General features: G+C 43.1%; 1 protein-coding gene across 7 annotated transcripts in view; it reads left to right on the top strand.

Annotated features, from left to right (window-relative positions):
• The window catches only part of ARHGEF28 (Rho guanine nucleotide exchange factor 28), a 326,609-nt gene that overhangs the window by 200,704 nt on the left and 106,551 nt on the right, over positions 1–19,354 (top strand). The gene's annotated exons all lie outside the window — the stretch shown is intronic.

Here is a 19,354-nt window from a genome sequence, read left to right as displayed (position 1 = left end):
ACGCTCTAAGGAAGGGATTTTAAGAAATTAATTTCAGCTAAAAAGCCTGTATTTCTCCAGGGGATGCAGTCATATATTAAAAAGTTTATTAACAATAATTACCAGTATGCAAAGAGCTTTACTGCCTAAGGAAGAAGAGCTATTATTTGCAGTATGATTAATGATGGCGTGGCTTCACACTGCTTATTCCCCCTCACCTGTGACCCACTCTCGTGGTGCAGGTCTTGGAAACCAGGAGATAAGATAGTCTTAGGGAAGAGTGGAGGTGGCCTGAGTATCTGGTACACCACCCCCAGCAGGTGGGCATTGTTGCCTTCTGGGGCCGATCAAAGCTACAAAGGTAGTGAGCAACCCTTTCTTGTCTTGTGGAGGAACTTTGTGTGGTTATGTTTTTAATTCAAAGAGAAAGAAACACTTTTGTGAGCTTGCAAGCAGAAGAGGTGTTTCTGAAAGTGGGCTGTTGTGGTGGTGTTATCCTGGGTGGCGGGGGCGGGGTGGGGAGGGCAGAATCATCTGAGAACAGAATGACCCGCCACATTGCCCTCTGCTTCTCCTGGAGAAAAATGGAGGCTGGCAGTTGTCCATGTACCTGATTTACTTCAAGGATTTTTCCTTCTAAAATAAAAAGAGGCGCGTGTGTGTGTGTGTGTGTGTGTGTGTGTGTGTGTGCGCGCGCGCGCGCGTGTGTGTGTGTGTGTGTGTGTGTGTGTGTGTGTGTGTTTGCTCTTGGGCAGAAATCAAGGCTCCCAACCCCAGGAATAAGATGAGCTGACTCTATAAGAGTCTTAGAAAGCCTCACCCTGAACAAACCTCCCACACTGTTCATTGCCATCCTTGAAATTCTGTCACTGGGGACTTAAACCATTTGTACATCATTCTGTTCTCCTGTTTTAAAATTTAATTGCTGCTTCTTTTGGGGTAAAGAGCCATGGTTCAAATGTGACTTACTATTAAAGAGTTCGGGAGTGGGGGGAAGAATCTATGAAGAACAAAAGCGTGTGCATGTGAAGCCAGCTCAGACGCCAGTGGAAAATGGAGTAAAGTGTTAAGGATAGGTCAGTCTGGGGAAAGGGCACATATTAGTGTTCTTTGTGTTATTTTTATTCATTCAGCTTTTCTGTAAGTTTGAAATTATTTCCAAATAATTTTTTAAAAACTTTTAAATGACTCTGGGACAGGAGCTACACCAAGTCCTTAATTCTTTAGAATGAATATTACCAGTTCTGGTGCATGGAGAACTTCTTGAGGGCAGGTAGCAGTTCTGTAAGACTCCTTAATCTTTGTGCTAATTCTCACTCACATTTGGGGAATAATCTGTTTTATATAGTTTTGGATTTAAATGTATTGCCTGGCTGGCGGGCAGGATGCCAATGTTGTAGGGGGGCCTGGGTAGTCTAACAACCTGGAGAGATGTGAGATTAATGATTAGGAGGCCGATGGAGAACCCTGAGTCCAGTGGAGTTGTAGGGAATGCATTAATCACGTTCTCCTTTGAAATCCAAAGTTGGAGCACAGCCAGTTTGAACTCCAGCAGAAAGTCATAACATAGTTATGTATAAATTAAACTCGATTCAAGTGAAAGCAGGTACCTGAGATATGAAAATGATTAACTATTTGCTGTTAGTAAACAAAGGACAAGTGAAACTAAGGTGGGTAGCAGAGAGCTGGGGATTGTCAGCATCCCAGGCTTCCTTCTTCATTAAACGTTGATGAGCTGGTTGTGAAGGATGGGTTTGGTCACACTGTTTCTAATGTCAGCTGAGTGGAATCCCAGAACCAAAAGGGCCTTAGAGATCACCGGGCCCAACCACCTCATTTTACAGATGAGAATGATGGGATCCAAAGAAGTGAAGTGATAGGGAATTATTTGAGTGCTCAACAAGCACTCCAGAGTGCCAGACACTTCCTAGAGGGTGGATGAAGTAGTGAACCAGATAGATCCTGTCTCTACTTACAAGGATCTTAGCATTGGGAATGGATTCCATGTCTCCTGGCAGTAGAAGAAACACCGAGAAACCTGATTTTTTCAGCCCCATGGCTAGATTGTGATTATCTATGATCTCTTGTCCCTTAGAAAATGATCTAATTATTTCTCCAGGCTTTAAGATGTCTTGAGTTTCTTCCTTATTCTTTCCTTCCTTCTAATCATCGCCAACATCATTCTCAGGATGTAGGTTCTGGTCTCCTGGGAAATCATGAAGAAGGTATTGAGAGCTTGGAATTTCTGGCTTATGAGCAAACGTTTCATATTTGGTTAGAAATATTTTTTATTCTCTCTTCTTTTTCTGTGCTGATCCTCCTTGTTAGTATTCTCTGTCTTTTAATATCCCCCGCTGTCCTTATCACTGTTCTTTGATAGACACATGCACATATTACTGGCTTGTTTAGAGAGATGTGAAAATTTAGAGGGTGTGGTAATAAGAGGAAAATTGGATTACCAGAAATCCATCAATACTTGTATATTAACTAAAAACTGCAACTAGTACTTATCTACATGCCCTCATAAGGAAAGAGAAGAGGATCTAACTTAGAAGTAGGGCCTTTGGAAGGGACTGATGGCTTGAGGGTAATGTGATGTAAGCAGGGGGTGAAAGCAGTTGAAACCAAACTGCCCAACAGCTATTCCTGGGGTTCTCAAAGTTGCCTTTGGCATATCATGGGCAGCCCAGGACAGGCCGTCCTGGGAACCTAGTGGTTAATAATTGGAGTGGGTCAGAATCCATGATTGTTTGCTTCAAGGACTTCAGGAATGCCTGGATTTTTATTTTGTTGATTTCAGTAGGAGATTCAACCAAGAAACAATATTTATTCATGAAAAATTTAAAAATGTAAGGATTGGATTTTACCTGTTCCCGGTAACTATTCAGTCTTTCCCATGCGTCTTTAGTGTAAATCATCAGCCCCAGGAAGTGCTGAGCGGCTCCTTCTGTGCCTTTCGTTCGCTTATGCCCTGCGGCTCACTCTCCCCTTCTCCAGCTCGTGTCCATCATGGACTGCCTGCAGTGCAGGAGGCCCGGGGTGGATTCCTGGGTCGGGAAGAGCCCCTGGAGCAGGAAATGGCAACCCACTCCAGTATCCTTGCCTGGAGAATCCCATGGATGGAGGAGCCTGGCGGGCCACAGTCTGTAGGGTCCCAAGAGTTGGACACGACTGAACGACTAGGCATGCACACAGTGACACCAAGTATGAAAGACTGCTCTTTTTTTCTTTTTTCGCTGGTGCACGAGGCAATGCCTGTGTGAAAACTCAATGGCCTTGGAGAGCTTAGATAGCACCGAACTTTCTGTAGTCATAGTCAAAATAACTAGTGTGTGTGTACTACTATATCAATCATAATAACCATTGTTTACTAAGCTGTGGTGGGTACTTGACACTTATAACATCTGATTCTCAAAATAATTCTCTGAGAGATATTGTATCTGTTTAACAGTTGAGAAAACTGAGGCTTAAAGAGTTTTAAAGTTATTTCCAAGTCCATACCAAGCAATGCAGATTAGAATTACATGGTAAAAATAAGGAAAGAAAAGAATGGCATTTATTCATTGTGTTTATAAGGTGGTTTGCACATGTGTTATCTTGTAAAAGACCTGTACGTCAGATATGGTCATCATCTTCATTTATTAGTTGGTGGCTCTGAGGCTCAGGGGCTTCCCCAGTGGCTCAGACAGTGAAGAATCTGCCTGCAATGCAGGAGACCTAGGTTCAGTCCCTGGGTCGGGAAGATCCCCTGGAGAAGGGAATGGCTATCCACTCCAGTGTTCTTGCCTGGGGAATCCCATGGACGGAGGAGCCTGGCGGGCTACAGTCCATGGGGATGCAAAGAGTCAGACACAACTGAAGCAACTTAGTACACATGCCTGCTGAGGCTCAGAGAGATGAAATGAGTTGCCCAAGATTAGACTAATAAATGCAGGACCAGACCTACGGCAGAACCTAGTCCTTGACTTCAGAGGTTTCATTCTTCTAGTGTATTTTACCACCTCTCAGTAGAAATAAAAGATGGTGAATTCAGTGAGTAGCTGTCTTATATTCAGTGGGTGCTGCTGTGTCTCACCATCCTAACTTCTCCCTGTCTTGTGTATTGTGGACAAGGGATAGAGGCGGCAGTGGAAACTCTGGGGAAAACTCGGGGAGCACTATTTCCACGTCTTGATGCATCTTCGCACATGTGTATCTAGTACTGACACATATCCCTCGTTTGAGAGAAGACTTGGTAGATGACTGCGGCATTGGATAGTCAGGTGAGGAACAGAAGAGGCAGGAGGAACTGAGAAAAGCATGGGAGAGCTTCCAGTGCATCTTGGAAGATTCCTAGGTTTGTCTCAGAGAAAGCTGAAGTTAGAGAGAGTGAATGTGCTGGGAATGGAGATAAGAATCAGGAGACCACTGTCTTGGCCTGTCTCATGAGCTCATTTAGTGTTTGGAGAGCAGGTACTCAGTGTGAAAATTAATCCCTGGCCCAGTGCGTATGAAAGGTATGATGATATTTCAGAAGATTTAATGATAATTTTGAGATGTGAGGTACTCTTGTCTCATGGGCTTACTTGCCTTCTTCCTCTTTCCTGCCCTCCCTTCCTTCCTTTCTTTCAAGAAGTTTTATTGAATACACACACTTTCATGGGCATGTGTGTATTTCATCTAGAAATTCCCCAAAGAATGCCTGAATACCATAGGAGGAAAAAGTCACTACAGAGACCCTTATTAAGGAAGAGAAACATTTTCCTAAAGGTGACATAACCTGCTAAGATTTCGTTGGCTCACAAAGAAGATAGTGTTTAACCTCACGCAGAGCAGTTTCAATTTCAGACTCTGCCCGGAGGCCTACCTTTGTCAGCCTGAGAGAATAAGCCTATTGCAAGGCCGTTGCCAAACCACATAGCTTTATACCCCTCATGGCTCCCTTTAGTTAAACAAATACTTTGCCAAATATTTGAAACTGATTTGTTTCCTTTATTTTGAGTTAGTTCAAATTCTTAGGCAAGGTACATGTCTGCATTAATCCCCGTCAGTGGAAAGGAGACATTATTCTAATTTATTATCCCATGTTCAAGAGCTTCGTCCCTACCATTCCAGTTTTGGGGAAGGACCAATGGGTTGTTTATTCAGATGCATTAATTAAGGGAGAACTAAGGGAAAATGTGATAAGTCCTATAGGAGAGTTCCGGACAAATTACTGTTGAAGTTCAAGGTGAAGAGACTAGTTCAAGTTGAGGGTATCATGAAATGGATGCCATTTCAATAGCCTGTGGTGAAGTGGTGGGATTGTTTTCTTTTTGTTTGTTTTTTATGACTGCGATGGGTCTTCACTGTGGTGCACGGGCTTCTCATTGCAGTTGCTTCTCTTGTTGTGGAGCATAGACTCTAGGCATGTGGGCTTGGTTGTGGAATTCCCCTGGACTAGGGATCAAACCCATGTCCCCTGGATTGGTAGGTGGGTTCTAGCCAGTGGACTACCAGAGAAGTCTGAAATGAAATTTTAACATACTGTCCTTCCAAGCATGTGGACAGTCAGATATACACAGAGTGTATCAAAGTGACGGACAATAGCCCATCTTTGTGTGATGTTCGTTCATGGAGCACGAAACATAGAGCGATGCCAAGTGTTAAACTGGCCTGGACAGTTGGTTCTAGTATTCTCCCGCCCTTTGCTGCACAGCACTCTCGTTCTTTAACGGGTGGCCCCTCCGCTGCTCTGGGCATGGGTCCAAATGATGCTGTCACTTTCTCTTGCTGCTTGTCTTCTGGGACGTAGTAGGATGGGCATCCCATTCAAATGGGCCAGTCACAACCCTCCTCCTGCCTGATCACAACTGTTGGCCCAGGGTGGGCACATGACCCCAGGTTGACCAGTCAGAGTGTTTCCTTGGTGTTCCTCAAACTGGAATTTGGAAGGAGTGTCTTCCTTCTTGGGTAGCAGTGCTGGAAGGGTGGAAATGAAAGCTGTTAGCTGGGAGAAACCAGTCTGTAGTAGGAGGAAATACTGCACACACATAAGGATAAGCGGTCTCGTGGTGGGTCCTGCTGAAGTCCAGACACTCATTCTAGTCTCTGGGGGTCTATTGCTGCCATGATTCTCACCCCCCACCCCCCGACCAAAGCGTGGATGTTAGATTCCCTCATTTCTGGAGCTTCCCTCACAGGCCTTCAGTACATCTCTCCTGTCCCCGTTTTACTTTTTGTTTAGCAAATTCATATCACTGTTTATCCCACTTCCAACTTGAAGTTTCTAACTTGTCCTTCAAGATGCTGCTTGAGGGTCCTTTATTCTGGAAGCCTCCCCTGAATTCCCTCAATTTCATTGTTCTACCCTTTGTTTCATTGTGACTTGTGTATAGTTTGTAACAGGCATCACATTGCTCTATTACAGCTATCACGTACTGTCCCTTAACCCGTAAGACACTGAATTCCTTGAAGGTGGAGCTTGGCTGACGTATTTTCACATTTCCAGTGGCTGGATCACAGAAAGTCAGCAGTAAATATGAAAGCGTATTGTGCATGATTTTACTACGCTACACTCAGTTTTAATTTTGCCTTTTTTTTAAAAACTTTTTATTTTATAGTGATGTATAGCTGATTAACAATTTTGTGCTAGAACCAACTCAGGCATACATATACATATATCCGTTCTCCCCCAGGTAGGGCTTTCCCTGGTGGCTCAGACAGTAAAGAATCTGCCTGCAATGTGGGAGACCTGGGTTCGATCCCGGGGTTGGGAAGATCCCCTGGAGAAGGGCATGGCTACCCACTCCTTTATTCTTGCCTGGAGAATCCCATTAACAGAGGAGCCTTGGTGGGCTACAGCCCATGGGGTCGCAAAGAGTCAGACACGACTGAGCGACTAAGACAAAGCACATTCTCCCCCAGACTCCCCTCCCATGCAGGCTGCCACACAACACTGAGCAGTGTCCCTGAGCACACAGCAGGTCCTTGCTGGTTATCCGTTTTCAATATAGCAGTGTGTAAATGTCCGTACCAGACTCCCTAACTATCCCTCCCTACCATGCTTCCCCTCTTGCCTTTATTTCTTTATTTTGTCCACAAGAGATCTGATCTTACGAAGTCCTAGCCTAGGCAGTGGGGAGGCGAAAGGGTATATTTTAGTCTAACAGAAAACTTGGTCTGATGCAATAATGAAAATAGTCATTTTTGATAACTGTTCGGTCTCTTTAAGTAAAATATCTAGTCTCTCAGGATTCTTCCTTCTCTTCTCCCTTTCTTGCCAAGCTGGTAATTGACTGTGATTTCCTGGTGAGGGTGTGGGGAGTATGGTAATATGAGGGAGGAAGAGGCTCCATCTGTGACTGCCCTCTGGGTCCTCCTGGGCTCTGCTACGAATTTCCTGTCTTAGGCTCTTCTCTGAGGCACACTTGTTTTATTGGGTGTTCTGGCATCTGTGACCACAGTTCTTCAGCTGGATCTTCTCCATGGTGTGGATCAGGACCCTACGGCTCTCCTTCCTGACTTGGCCTTGCCCTGGCTCTTATACTACAGAGACTTGGGAATCTCTGCCCCTGGCTGCTGGCTCACATGTATCCCTGAAAATATCTGGCACAGAAGCCCTTCCTTTGCCCTATGATGGGCCTGTGGCAGCTAAGAGAACTCACTGCAGCCACTTCCTGCTCCTCTCAGATGCCTGTAGGATCTTGAGGAGCCTTTCTCAGCCTCAGGCACCTGGGAACAGCCCAGAAAAGCTGGCCCTGACCCTCCTGCTTGACCCTCGAGGGTGCTTGGTGGTGGTTGTCCTTGTGATGGGGTGGGGCAGCCTGCAAGGCGATTGCACTCAGAACCCCAGCTGGAGCAGAGAAAAGCCCACCCACCCTCAGAGCAGCCCCCAGCCCAGTTCACACTGTTCTCTGCAGGCAGAGAACCGGTGGGTCTTCTGCCTTTGATCTCTGTTGCCCATGCCAATGGAAAGCCCTCGTTATGAATTGCAACAAATCTCCTATCCAGTGGTCATTCAGGCTAACCTGCCCGAAGTTGCTCAGGATAGTGGAACAGGATTCAGGAAGCAAGTAGAGTTTCCCAACCAGGGGAGACCTAGAACAAGTTGGAGGCATGCCAGGGAGTGCTTGGCTTCCATTATTTATGTGTTCACTGATTCAAAAGGTGCTTGCTAAAGACCCCAGATAAGCAAAAGGTGTTTGAAAGTTGCTGAGAGAGTAGATTTTAGAAATTCTCATCGTAAGAAAATTTTTGTAACTGCATGTGGCAATGGATGTTAGCCAGGCTTACTGTGATCACTTTGCAATATATACAAATAAGAAATCATTATGTTGAACACCTGAAACTAATGTTATATGTAAATCATACCTCAAAAAATAAAAACAGAAATAATTTACATTTCAGTGGAAAAGCCTTTATTTTGCTAGTGCTTGTCTGTAGTAGAACTCAGTTACCTTGGGGAATAAGGGGAGCAAAATCACATGGTTCTCGGGCTAGGTACTGGAGAATTGGAGCTCCTGGGGACTTTTGAAGTAGGCACAGTCATATTTATGTGCCTGTATCTTGCCATAAGATTATGCAAGATTTGAACCACTCATCGGGTTTCTTGTGATGATGGCATACAGGAGCATCTGCCTTATCAGTTTGTCCATATGTTTTAATCGACAGTCACCTGAAGTGGTCTTGTCCATGTTCTGCCACTCTCTGTGAGGTCTTTCACTTCCGTCCTGGAGTTTGTATAACCTGTTAGTTTCTTTCCTCTCAGCTTGCCTGTTTTTTTCTGTCTTTTGACAAATTGGCTGCAGGCTTTGGAGAAGTGCATCAAGAAGGACAGGAATTGCTGATTAAATCTCATCACACCAAAGCCTGCACACCACACATGACTGAACATCCCCTTGATAGCTTGGGGGAAGCAGCGGCAGAGAAAAGTTATTTTCATCGTTGAGTCCTCCTTTTTCAAACATAAACATGTGTTCTCTTGAGGGCTACTTTGCAGTACTGTAATTAGGAACGAGGACTTGGAAACGGTGGGGAGAAAACTGTAGCGTCTCTGAGCCTCTATTTTCTTTTCCTCTCTTCCTTTTTTTCCCCTACCTCCCTTAGTGCCTCCAGTGTATTATGAGGGAAAAGGTTAGTTTTATTCCTCAATAATTTTGATAATTAGGCCTCTCAAAACAGCAGAAAGGGCTGCTTTTAGAATCTGATTTTGGAGTGCCAAGTTGTAACTTGTTGTTTTGAAGGAGTTTTCAGCAGTGGTTCCAAGGCCGAGTGCCGGAGAAACAGGGTTCACTCCCAGCACCTCTAGATCTGTCCACTTGCGTTCTCAGCTGTTTCAGCTGCAGGTAGGGCTGGTTGAGAGGCGATCTCATCTCAGGGCTCATGTTTCTTTTTTCAAAGGATCCCAGGAGTATGAGGTGAGCTCTAGGGTGAATTGGACATTTGGAACTATGTCTGAGCCACTGTAGTTTGGTAGACAAACGTTCCCTGGGTTCTCCTAGGCTCACCTTGGTGTGAACTAGTCTTTTGAGTAATGTTAGCTTATCTGTGACCCGCAGGAAATTCCTGGGCTGAGACTCATCTTGGAGTTTGGATGGTTTCCCTTTGTAGCCTGAAGTCCTACTCAGAAGAGTGAGGCCAAGAGGTGTCCCGGGTCAGGACTAAAGTTGGATTAGCCAACAGGTTCATTTGGATTTTTCCATAAAAACATACAGAAAAACTTGAATGAACTTTTCAGCCAACCCAATATCAGGAAAATCCTAAGAGGGATTAGAGGAAGAATAGGCAAGAAGAGAACGGTTGAGTGTACCTCAACCATGTTCACGATCATTTGTGAGGGCAGGTTTGTTCTTTCCTCTGCAGCACACTAGGACCACGGGTAGAAAAGACTATCTGTATGCTTTAGAATTTGGCAAAGTTCCCTTTGAACCTGGGAGGTAGTGAACTGCAGTGAGAAAGGATGTTTCTGTCAGCACTGTGTCTGCACTTCTATCATTTAATAATGTCTCAGGGTGACCGCTGTCCTTTGTAGACTTCCTTGTCTCCAAAGTGAACGTGGTAATACCTCCTGTGGTTATGGAAAGTGGGGTTAGTGGGTAGGCAAAACCAATACTATGGATGCTTGGGTAAAACATTCCCAGTGAACACATTTGCATGCCTGTTATCTGATATGGTTGATTTACTGATAACCTATTCTGCGTGAGATCCCACAGCTGTTCTTTCATAATAGGAGGCAAGTTTTTAAACCATGACTTAGTTTTTTCCCCTTATTTTAGTTGTAAAAATGCTTATCAGAAATCTAGAAGTTACAGACAGGAAAGTGTAAGTGAAAAACCACCTGTGCGTCATCCGGCACCTTGAAATAGAAGTTAGCATCTTAGTGTATCTTCTCAGTTTTTCCTCCTGGTTATCTTGCATGTGGTTGTGTGGGTAAACCAAATGAAATCATGTATTTACTACTGCATGAATGTTTTCTCAGCACAGATCACACTGTATTCTGGCAGTAGGTCTCCAGGGGCAGGACGTGAAGAAATACATTGGGGTACAAGTCATACTGTAACCTATTAATGAAACTTCCTAATGGGAAAATACCAGACATTGCTCAAATACCATTTTCTTTGGTTTTATAAAGTAGGATACTGAGTAACTCTAATTATTAAATAAAGTACTTTGAACTAACTAGGAGAATACCTGCCTCTCTAGAGTTGCTGTTTCCTAGTTGTGTGACCTTGGTAAGTTAATTAAATAGCACCACAGTTTCTTAATCTGCAAAAATAACAAATAGCATGGCTTTTAATGGATTGCTTTGGGAATCAAACAAGTTAATATATAAAAATCATATGGTGCTGGTTCAGAGCTCTATCTGTGATAGCTAAAACAGTGACATTAACCCATGTAAGTATCCAATATGGCACAGGTGTCCAATAGATGCTTACTCCTCAAGTATCTAAATGTTGCCTTCTACTTGTTTCCTTTTATTGTTCCCCCCTCCCCCAGCCCCAATCATCTTCTTCAAGTACCTTTACTTTGCAAACCTACCTGTGTATGCATGCTCAGTCACTTCAGTCAAGTTCAATTCTTTGCAACCCCATGGACTGTAGCCCACCAGGCTCCTCTGTCCATGGGATTCTCCAGGCAAGAATACTGGAGTGGGTTGCCATGCCCTTCTCCAGGGGATCTTCCTGACCCAGGGATCGAACTCAACATCTCTTACATCACTTGCATTGGCAGGTGGGGTTTTTTTTTTGTTTTTTTTTTTTAACCACTAGTGCCACCTGGGAAGCCCACCAACTGGGAAGTCCCATTATTCCTTTAAAAATAACCTACCTGATATTTTAATAAGAGATTAAAGAGTAATACTTCTGGGCCACTGCTAGAGAGGGCATGTCGATAGGGTCACACAGGAAGCCCTTAGCATCTGTGATGGTCTGCACAATGGGGTGTCTGTTTTCAGCTCAGACACCAACCAGAGCAGTTACTTATCCTAACGGGGGGGCAAAATGAGACTCTCATCACTGCAGTGTGGTAGACAACACGGAACAAAACACGGAGGTAGCGGGCAGGAAGAGCCCAGAGGAGGAGCACAGCCTCGTGACTCTTGAGTCTTGTGCGGAGACCTCCTGGAGGTCGTCCATAGTGACTGTGCTTTGAGGACGTCAGAGATGGAGGCCGAAAGCCAGGGAGCATGGGGACCGGTAGTCAGTAGACACTCAGTAAGTGCTGAAAAAGAGAATGAGTGAGTAAATGGGTGGATGAATGAGAGGAACAAGGAAGTGACACTCCCATCACCACCTGGAGTCATACAAGAATAGCTAGGCAACAGGAAAACCCCTCAGAATCAGAGAAAACCTTACCAGACCATAAGGGTACAGGGTTTCTGTCCTTTTCTTGATGAGAAAGTATTCACTCCTTTGGGGAATATTTTACCAAGTATCTGCTATGTATCTGATGTAGTTCTAGGCACTGGGGGAGTGAACAAAACATTCAAAGTCGCCCTTCTAGAGCTTACATTCTAGTAGAAGGAAACAGACAATACATGATAAATACATGATATGCTGGGTGATGTTAGATGGCGCAGGAGGAAATAAGGCAGAGTGTAGGGGGTTGCTATTTGATACATGTAACGGTCAGCTTCTGTGATGACATTTGAGTAGAGAGTGGAAGAAGGTAAGGGAAGGAGCAAGTCTTCTGTGTATCCAGGAGGAAGGTACTCCTGAGAGAACAGCAGATGGGAATGGCCTGAGGCACAGGAGAGCCGGGCCGGCGTGGACAGTAGACCGAGTGGCAGACTTTAGAGAGGTTGGCTCGGGGTGGAGGAGGGGAGATTATGTAATTGTGATTTTTTTTTTTTATAATAAGAAATAATATTTGGTCTTTAGCTACTTTTTGGGGGGGTGGGGGTCACAGAGCAGCTAAAATCCTCGGAAGGTTCCAAGTGCTGAGAATGATACGGGTGCTTTTGTTGTGTTGATGAGATGACTTTGGATCTAAGGATGGGGGCTGAAGATTGAGTTCAGTCAACAATGGCCAGAGATTTCATCAGTCATGTCTGTTTAGTGAAGCCTCCACCAAACCCCAGCAGGACTGCATTTGGGACACTTCCAGTTGGTGAACATGTGGCAGTACTGGGTGACTGGCCTGATGGGAGCGGGCACAGAAGCTCCGTACTCCTTCCCTATATCTCACCCTGTATATCCCTTCCCTCTGGCTATTCATGGGTTATATCCTTTTATGATAAACTGGCGATCTGGTAAGTAAAATGTGTGTTTGAGGGCCATGAGTCACTTTAGCAAATTGGTCAAGCCCCGGGAAGAAATTGTGGGAACCTTGGATTTACAGCCAGTTGATCAGAAGTATAGGTTACAACCTGAACTTGGAATTGGCATCTGAAATTTGTAGGGGTGGCTGTTTGTAGGATTGAACCCTCAGCCTTTGGAATCCGATGCTGTCTTTGGGTAGGCAGTGTCAGAGTTGAGTTGAGCTGTAGGACACTCAGCTTGTGTCCAAGAATCGCTTGAGTGTGTGGGAGCCTCCCCACCCTCAGGATGGGAATGGGGCCCCAGGCCAGTGTGGTGAGACTCTGTAGGTTGTGGTAAAGTTTGGCTCTAACTCAGAATGAGGTGGGAAGCCACTGGAAAATGTTGCGGAGGCAGAGCATGATTTGATTTACCCTGTGAAAGAAGTGCATGGCCTCTGCTGTGAAGACTAGGCCGTGGAGGACAGAGAAGCAAATGGAAGGTGACCAGTGAGGCAATGATACCTTGTAACAGTCTTGCCCAGAAGATGGTGGTGGTGCCCTGGGTAGTAGTGGAGTGAAGAGGAAAGGTCAGGCTCTGGGTCTGTAGGTTGTGAGAGAGAGCAGTGCAAGAGTTGTTATCTCCTGGGAGGAGCTGATGTAGGAGGGAAAATGGTGAGTTGTGTTTCACACCTGTTGTGTTTGACAAGGCTGTTGTACAACTCGGTGGCGATACCGAGGAGACAGTTGTGTCCAGGGAAGAGAGCTGGGCTAGAGGTGGGAATTTGGGAGTGGTCGTCTTATCATGGCACGTGATGCTGTGCTGTCAGATGACCTGGAGAAGGAGTGCAGACAGAGAGAAAAGAGGTTCGAGGATTGGTCGTGGAGCCCTGCAGCTAGCCAAATCTAGACTATGGGGGAGACTGAGGAGGAAAGGCAGGAAGAAAGAGAGAGGGCAGAGGGGCTGTCCTCTGTACCAGAGGCTGCTGTAGGTCCCACAGGAGAGCTGACCTCCAGATTCTGTAACGGGAAGGGCACGGGTTACGTGCAGTGCTGGGAATTGACCTTTAAATTGACCTTAAAAGCTTTACCTGCTCTTTTTGTGAGGGTTAGTCATTCTCAGTAAACTCTTTTGCTGTGTTCATAAGCTTCCAGGTTTAAAACAAAGCTGAATGAATGAATGAGTGAGAGAGAAAGACACACACAGGTGATGTGAACTGAGAGGCCCTGCTCTGCCCGGAGTGAGTCAGGCCAGGTCAGCAGCAGGTTTGTAGAAGCTGCCATGGTCGGGTTTGTTTATGTCTGGGTGTGGGTCTCTTACGTAACCAGGCAAATAGGCCGTGCTTTCCCTTACTTCCTGCTAGGCCCTTCGCCTCTTGAGGGAGAGCTGGATTTCATTAGAAGTCAGGTTGCAGAGGCTGTAGACGGGTCAATGCCCTTAACTGTTTCCTGCCAGAGCGGGGACAGCTTCAGTGTCAGAGAGCAGGAATGCATCCGCCTTTCCTGCCGCACCGGTTCTCCTTCTTGCTCCAGGTGAATTTATTTCCAGTCTCTCTCATGTGTCACCTCAATAGAGCGCCTAGTATAGCGAGGAAGTGCTGATGAAAACTTCTGCTTCAGGGAGCCATCCCACAGATCACATTACAGAGCAGTGAGAATTCAGGGCAGCGGGGTGCGGGGCAGAGAAAGCTGGAGATCCCCTTGGAGTTACTGTTTATCCTCCAGGCATTCTGCAGGGAGAACCTGGCCCGAGTCCACTTCATCATGTTAGAACATCGTAGTTTCTGAAGTCTTCCCTTTGTTCTTCAGAAATGCTGTCTCTGATTGTCTGACTTGATGCTTTGTTCGTCCTGCTCTTATAATCTCTCCCATTTCGTAAGATCTCATCCTTAAATTGTTGGAGGTAAATTTTATGGGCAGGTTGGGTTTGTTTTTTGGTTACTGTGTTCAGGATGAACTTGGCAAAGTTTTTTAACGTGAGCTGAATCTGGAAATAAGAGTTAAAACATTTTAGGAGCTCTTCATGTAGTAAGCAGAATGTTTTGTGCATTCCAGTTGCCTTGGATTGGTTTTATATGTGTCAAGTTATAACCAAAGTTGAAATTGTTTTTTTTAAGAAGCAAAACTACAGGAGAGAATCAAAACTATATAACCCTTGTTTACTTTTCTAATAATAGCAAGCATTACTTTGTGTCAGGTTAAAATCCTTTGTTTCAGATTGTGTTCTAATCACTTAAATATTAAACCATTTAATACATACAGCAATTTGATGAGAGAGAGGTATCATCATCCCTATTTTATAGATCAGGTGATGGAGGTAGGAAGAGGTTAAGCAGCTTGCCCAGCATCACAGAGCTAATACATGGTGGAGTCGGACTGTGAATCCAAGCATTCCAAGGCCCTTGTTCTTAATGACTGCAGTGCACTGCTCTTGACTCATTTAAAATTGGCAGCTATTGGATGGGAATTGAGTTTTTGTTACTTTTAAACCATCTCTGAAATATGAGTTTACCAAATATTAAAAATTGATACTATCAGCAAAACTCTACAATTAGTTTTTTGCTAAGAAAAACTGTTTACAGAACAGCATTCATTTAGGACAAAGAGCTGATTTTTTTCTTGTAAATTATTTCTGTATGTTCATTGAAGAAATACCTGAAGGACTTTTTTTTTTTTTTTTGGCAGGGGGAGCAATAATTTTTCCCTTAATTCACTATTGAAGTGGTTACATATGGAAGTAATGAAATCATATATCTTGAAAATCTTGATAAGTTTTTTTTTTTAATGAAACCATTGTAGGTTTTTCTTTGAACTGAAACTAGCAATAGAGCATTAATCACTTTAATATGAATATATGTAATGGATGTTTATTTGAAGATACTGTATAAGACTCTTTTCTTTCCACAATAAATCTTATTCTGCTGGTCTGCAGCTCCTTATTTGTAGTGACTGGTGTTGAAGTTAATAAAAGAGTGGAAGTCTAGTAAGTCTGTGTCCTCTTTTGGGTTATTAGTCTGTATTCATTTCTAGGTCCTGTTATCATTAGATATATCTTGGCAAGTGGAGGCTATGGATGCTTCAGGGAGTTATACTGCAAAGGATTTGGGGGCCAGTTTTATAAATAGTTGCAGTGTGTGACCCAGAAAATCTGCATGGCAGGTTGTGGATGACAGATGGAGAGAGGAGACAGATTTTCCCTTCTTGCTACTATTTTAAGGTTTTGTATAGTCATGCCCTCCCTCAACAAGGCTCACTGTCATTACCTGAGTGACAGGATGAGGACGCGGTCTAGGCCTGTTGTCCCAAGTGCAGGGTAAATCCTCTGGCCACTGTTGATCTTTGATATGGTGTCCCAACCCAACACTAGATGACTCTGAGTCACATAGTAAGGCAGGTATTTCCTTTTCCGTTTTCTTTTAACTGTCTGATTCAAGGAGGAGGTCAGTTGACACCATTGCCCCTTTAACATCTCCCAAATCTTTCAGGATCTCCCTTTATGACAGAGAGCAGGCTCTGAAGATCCCCAACTTTGATAGGCAACTGTGTTTGGTCAGAATGTAGTTTCATTGTTCTGTGTTCCCTTGTTTTAGTATGTGTAATTTGCTTCTACTTTTGACAAGAAATACTGGCTTTCTGTTTACAGTGAGGATAAGGTTTTTCTATGAAAATTAGTTTTATTCAAAGGAAAATGATGAGTTAATCTAAAAACAAGAACTAGAGTATATAATAATATAGGTGTTATGTAGACATGGCAAAATGGTGAATTTCATAGAGGAGTGGCAAAATTATGGGAAATATTGGTCTGATACCTGCTAAGGGCTTCCCTGGTGGCTCAGTGGTAAAGAATCTGCCTGCCAATGCAGGAGTTGTGGGTTTGATTCCTGGGTTGGGAAGATACCCTGGAAAAGGAAATGGCAACCCACTCTAGCATTCACCTGGGAAATCCCATGGACAAAGGAGCCTGGCGGGCTACAGTCCACGGGGTCGCAAAAGAGACAGACAGGACTTGGCGACTAAAGAACAATAACCTAAAAAAAAAAAAAAAAAAAAAAGGAACAATAACCTCTGCTATGGTTAATTATATAGAGATCTACATTCTCTTCTGTGTTTGTTTTGGAATTCAAAATGTTCAGGTCTTATTGGCAGAGAGCTATTATATATGATATGACTTGCATAGGAGACACCGAGGCAGTGTCATCATCAAGTACGACAATATTTCTGCAAGAAAATATATGAATGTACAGTGGGATAAATAGAGATAAATACATGGCCCCATGTGGTTCAGCTCAGATCATGAAATATGTTTTTGAACCAAACTTAAGAAAAAATGTTTTGATTTTCAGAGATTTCTAGATTTCAGAATCACAGATAAGAGATTTTAGATCTGTCTTTGTAAACAAATTGCCTCATTTTCTAAAATACTGAATTATTATCGTTTTCTAAAATACCAAACTAATCATGTAAATAACAAATAATACATCAACTTGGTCCAAGTAGCTCTGCTATCTTTAAGTTTATTTTACTGCTGTGTATCACCTCTGTATACATTCTAATCTGCTGTATTGGGCCAGGTAGATTTGTTTGTGGAAGAAACGGTGAATCCAAGTGACTTTATACCTGTGTATATGAAAACGGAAGTAGTTCTTGGTCCTGCTCAGCCTTGAGATGTGAGGGTCAGTTTTGAACATAGGACTTGCTCTCTTGGATATCGGCTAAATGGCAATGCATTCACTGGCCCCAGACAATTTGGGGTAATATTTCATTTGGTTCTAAGTTTTTAATATAGAAAATCCATCAATTGTTTGCAACTGTTTAGTTGAGTGTAATGTTAGTTCTTAGTCTAGTTATCAATGAAGTCTTAATTTACCATGATCAAAATATTTAAAATTGGTCATGACCAGCCTTCCCAGCCAACTATTTTCTAGTCTGTGAACTTAAGACACTGTAGAGCAGTTAAGCTGGATTAATTACAGCTCAGAGGGTCATGTTATTTATGATTGGTTTTCAAACATTCTGGAAAATGATAAATGAGCAAGTATTTTCTTCAGAACGCACTGAGATTTGTCAGATTCTCGATTTATACCCTTTAGAACATGCTTTTATTTTTTTGTAATTAGCATGAAAATGTATAGTAATTGATCATAAAAATTATACTTAAGAAGTATTTATGGGTTTGTATGTTATATTGCAGCTATTTAAATAAATTGATAAAACAAGACACTGCAGACATGAAGTTTTGCTTTTACATTGTGTATTTCCTCAAGAAGCTTAATTAAATCTCACTTTACTGTTCTGTAGGGAAGAGGTATACTTAGATGTAGAATTTGAGGCCAGGGCCATTTGGCTCATACATATTTATATGTGAATTTTATATTGTTGTCCAGGATTATCCATGAAGAATAGAGTTGTTTTTTTTTTCACTTATGGTACATTAGTGCAACAGTTATTAATGCTTTTTCATTTCTCAAGTCACTCCCATGGGCTTACCTGGATTTTAAGTCATGACATAAATAAGACAGGTGGTAGGATTAGGGCCACTTCTGATGCAGCAGAGGCAACACTATCCCTTTTGTACCTATTAAAGAGACCTTACTGGAATGTCAGTGAGGATGACATTTGCTATGGCTGTAACTTTCAATCTACCTTATTAAAGTCATTTACAGGTATTAACAATCTACTGTTAGTATAATACACTATGATTAGTATTATTAACCTTGTACCTCACACTGAACATGGTAAAATCACCATTAATAATAACAAAACATCAAATATAACAGTGACAGTATTTATTGAGCAATTGCTAAGTACCAGGCATGTGTTAAGTGCTTTTCATGTCTGAACTCATTTAGTCCTTATAACCGCACTATGAAGAAAGCATAGTAATTATCTGCTTTTTTATGGACGAGGACACTTTGTAAATGTATTTGGAGATCAAGTAAGTTAGCCAGAGTCACAAGAAATGAGGTATTCTGACTTGACAATGTTTTATTATCTTCAACTTTATCTTCCTCATATAGGGCTTCCCTCATAGCTCGGTTGGTAAAGAATCCGCCTGAAATGCAGAAGACCCCAGTTCGATCCCTGGGTCTCCTTCCCTGGAGAACGGAAAGGCTACCCACTCCAGTATTCTGGCCTGGAGAATTCCATGGACTGTATAGTCCATGGGGTCGCAAAGAGTAGGACACGACTGAGCGACTTTCACTCTTTTTATCTTCCTCACAAATACAGTAACATCTCAACTCTCTGGGACTCAACTTTTTTGACTGCCTGGAACAAACCTGAGAACATGGGAAGCAAGCAAAAACATTTCTTTAGTAAACATAGAAATAAAACTCTCTCTGTATGAGATTATACATATTCAGCAGGGAATGAACGGCTAGACTGTGTCCTATCCAGGGTCCTTTCGGAAAGGGTCTGGAGCCTGACTATTTCAGTGGAATCTGAAGCTTCCAGTATGATCACTAATGCTTCCATGCTATAAAGTGAAATGAGTTTTAGTTTAATGTTAAGAATTGAAGACCAAAACCCCAATTGATTCTTACGAAAATCTTTCTTGGTTGGAAAAATAGTGTTTGAAATGGGCACATATTTCTTTATCTGAAATGACTCATTCTTTACAAAACTTTTAGGTAACAGAGAGTTTGGGTGTAAAGAGAAAATGCTTGCAATGTTGATTTTTGT

This window comes from Cervus elaphus, chromosome 25 (assembly GCF_910594005.1).
Source record: "Cervus elaphus chromosome 25, mCerEla1.1, whole genome shotgun sequence".
NCBI classification, from domain to species: Eukaryota; Metazoa; Chordata; class Mammalia; order Artiodactyla; family Cervidae; genus Cervus; species Cervus elaphus.
This window is presented reverse-complemented; position numbering and strand designations above follow the sequence as displayed.